This window comes from Frankliniella occidentalis, unplaced genomic scaffold (genome assembly GCF_000697945.3).
Source record: "Frankliniella occidentalis isolate FOCC.00 unplaced genomic scaffold, Focc_3.1 Scaffold254, whole genome shotgun sequence".
NCBI classification, from domain to species: domain Eukaryota; kingdom Metazoa; phylum Arthropoda; class Insecta; order Thysanoptera; family Thripidae; genus Frankliniella; species Frankliniella occidentalis.
In genome coordinates, this window is record NW_026267380.1 from 83,765 (window position 1) to 86,999 (window position 3,235).

The window sequence follows — 3,235 nt, forward strand, 5'->3', positions numbered from 1 at the left end:
GCTCACGTCCTTCTTGGGGAACGGACAGACGCACAGACGGACAGACGCACAGACGGACAGACAGACAGACACAAGGGCGATGGCATTAGCCCGCTTCTATAGCTTTTAAGCAAAAGAGCGGGCTAAAAAACCACGGCGCGGATCACCCACCCTGTATATCATCCCGTTCAATTCCACCTGAACTCCACGGTTTTTCGGAAATACTGTAATCCGCAACAAGATCGCGGATGAAGTTGCCGGCAGGATGATTTCGTTGAAGGTTGATGGGAGCTCCAAACACAACCAGCATTTAGTGGGTAAAGTATAAATATTCAGTTTACAATGAATGGACGGTCAGTTTGCCGCACTCTTGCAGTAGAAGAACTGTTAGTTGCGGCAACTGCTAACAATCTGAAAGTGCTTATAAGCATGGTGCTGAAAAGGTTCCGTATCCAGGCCCGTCAGATTGTTAGCTTCACTTCTGAAAACGGTTCAAATTACATCCTGGCTGGAAAACTGCTGTCAGACGAGTGTGACGACGGCGAAATTGCGCAACCTGCCGAAGAGCCCGAAGAGGCTGCTATTGAAGAGGCGGAAGATAATCCCACATGGATCGACGCCGGGCTGAAACTCAACCAGGATGAATTCAAAATAACAAGTGTGCGCCGTGCGGAGCACACTACAACTTGCTGTGGACGAACCTATGAAAAAGGAACAAGGGACAGCACCAACCATAAAGGCAGTGAGAAGTCTCTGCAAATTCCTGCTGAGTTCGAAACAAGCTCAACAGCTCCGCAACAGTATGTTACCCCTTACTGTCTGCACTCGCTGAGGCAGCACCTATGATATGATAAAAAGTGTTCAACATTTAAAAGAATTTGTCAATAGGGCGTTGGTATGGAATAGGGCAGAGCAGCTTAAATTCCAGTTGACCGAAGAGCAATGGAACACCCTTGATACCATCATAAAGGATTTGCGTACCGTCCGGAAGGCGACATCTCAACTGCAAAAGGAGGACCTAACACTTGGAGAGTTTTCGGTATTCGGAAAGTGCTGCAAATGGCGCTGGAGGCCAGGAAGATGACTCTGACAACGTCGCTTCTTCTGGCTATGGCCAAACAAGTCCGTGAACTCCCGAAACAGGACAGGAGACGTGGACAAAAGCAGTCTCCCTGTTTCACTCACTACCCGGCTTTCAATGCGGCCGTGTTCCTATACCCCCGCTTCTTCTCACTCTTGGAGCCTGACCAGACCGAAGAAGCTAAGATCTATCTTCTAGGTCTCTGGGATCAACTTCAGGCAGTGGCAGGCAACTTTCAGCAGTCGAAGAACTCGAAGCAGACGTCAGCGGTGAGGAGGAGAATGTGGACGACGTCGATCTCCCTCAAGCTTCGGACGACGAAGATCTGTACGTAGAGAATCTACTGGCTGTCAGGAACAGGGCCCGTGTACTGGCAACGGGAGCGGGGCAGACGCCGAGCACATCTGCCAATGGAGAAGAGCTTTGCTGCGCCAGATGCTCGACTTGTACGACTCCAAAACCCAGCCCCTGCCCAAAAAGTCCAGTTTTAAGACTGTTTGAAAAACAATACAAGCTGAAAACTGCGCTTGTTATTTTCTTTTATACATTTTCAAAGCAGAAAGGAAGGGTGTAGTCACGGTGTCGCACGTTACAGTCTTTTCTCGCGTGCAAGGAGCTAATCTTAAGAGCCGCAGGTCCCCCGAAACCCCAAGATTGTTCGAAATATATTTAGTGACTCGTAGACCAAACAACGCTAGCGGGCCAAGCAGGCCCGACCCCTGCCGAACGGAGTTGCCTGCGGAGTGAAGTGAAGCTGGCAACCTCGTTTGGCGAACACGCGGGCCTGCTTGTTGATTCGTTATCCATTACCAGCTGTTCCATGACTTTTGGGGAAATTGTGGTATAGTTCGTATTCTAGGCTGGGAAACACAAAAGTTGCAATTAAGGGGAGGCTACAGTGAAAATAGTGCCTCTATAGTGGGCAGGTGGGATAAACTCATTACTTTCTCTGTAGCCTTCTTCATAATGGTCGGGTTTGTTTTCGTACTCCAACAAAATTGTTTGCAGACGGAGAGTACACTATTAAAGTCCTGGGAAAAACTTGGGTTGATATACTTCTTTTAAGATCTGTTCAGTAATACGAATCATTTTCAGCTTTGATCGGGCTCCTATGATCCAGGTCAGTCTGTACGATAACGTAGGAGTACGTGCAGCAGCCCGTAGTGGCTGAGCTTTAGTCGTTAGTGTGCTAAAATTCTCAAATGTGACGGTTAAAGGAATATAGTAATAGTAATGTACAGATGGGAGGTCAGGGAAGAACAGGAAAGAGGAGGAGGGGGGGGCACTGGAAAATTTAAAAATGACCAAAACAAGTTTGGTTTTAGATTTTTCGCTGTCATTTTTAGTTCTCAGTAATTAGAAGTGGGACTGTGATGACTTTTGACTTCTACAAATGAATGCTGTTAGCAGATTCAACTTACAATGTAACAAACAGTAGGACAAACAAATATCGTATAACTCTGGGTATGGCAAACCCTTGTCACAATCAGCTAAAAATATTCTATTCTATACCCTCACTTGCCTCTGCGTGAAGTGAAATTATATAAAATAATATTAATTTGAATTTCTTTAAATGTATTGAAACACCTCCCATACTCAAAATATAATTTTTCATTCTTCGATTCACTTTTACCTGATCCCTCTGAGGCGTTTTGAAGATAACGAGTCATTGTAGTTTATTAATTGAAAGTTCTGCAATATATCTTGTCATAGAATGTAATTTAAATTCTCTCATCACTTTATTTCAGTATCATTAGAAATAATTTGGCTCTAGTAAAATCTAGTCAACATAACGGAATCATATATCTCGTTCTACTTTTGAACGGCTTATCCTACTCTAAGTTGCGACTGTGGCTCTAATATTGTTCGGTCCCTTGCAAGTACATTGCTGTTAAGAAAATAAGTTGTAAGTTTAAGAAACCTTCAAGATGTCTTTTTGTACGATGAAATGACTTCTAGTCATTCTACAAGTGAAAACCCTCATTTAGTCTTCCAATGAAGTATCTGGATTTTTAAAAAGTCATCAAATTAAAAATGTTATCCCAGATTAAGATTCCTCTTGTAAAATTTAAAAGGAAATGTCTTATGCTCAGAGCCGATCTGAGTCGAAATGGAGAAGTTATTAGCCCTCAAATAACGATGGGCGGATTGCCATGGCCAAATTGGTTCAAATTG

General features: G+C 44.1%; 1 protein-coding gene across 1 annotated transcript in view; it reads left to right on the top strand.

Moving 5' to 3' along the window:
* Positions 1-3,235, top strand: part of LOC113214755 (phosphoenolpyruvate carboxykinase, cytosolic [GTP]-like) — a gene marked incomplete at its 5' end in the record, with an annotated part of 8,976 nt that overhangs the window by 4,177 nt on the left and 1,564 nt on the right.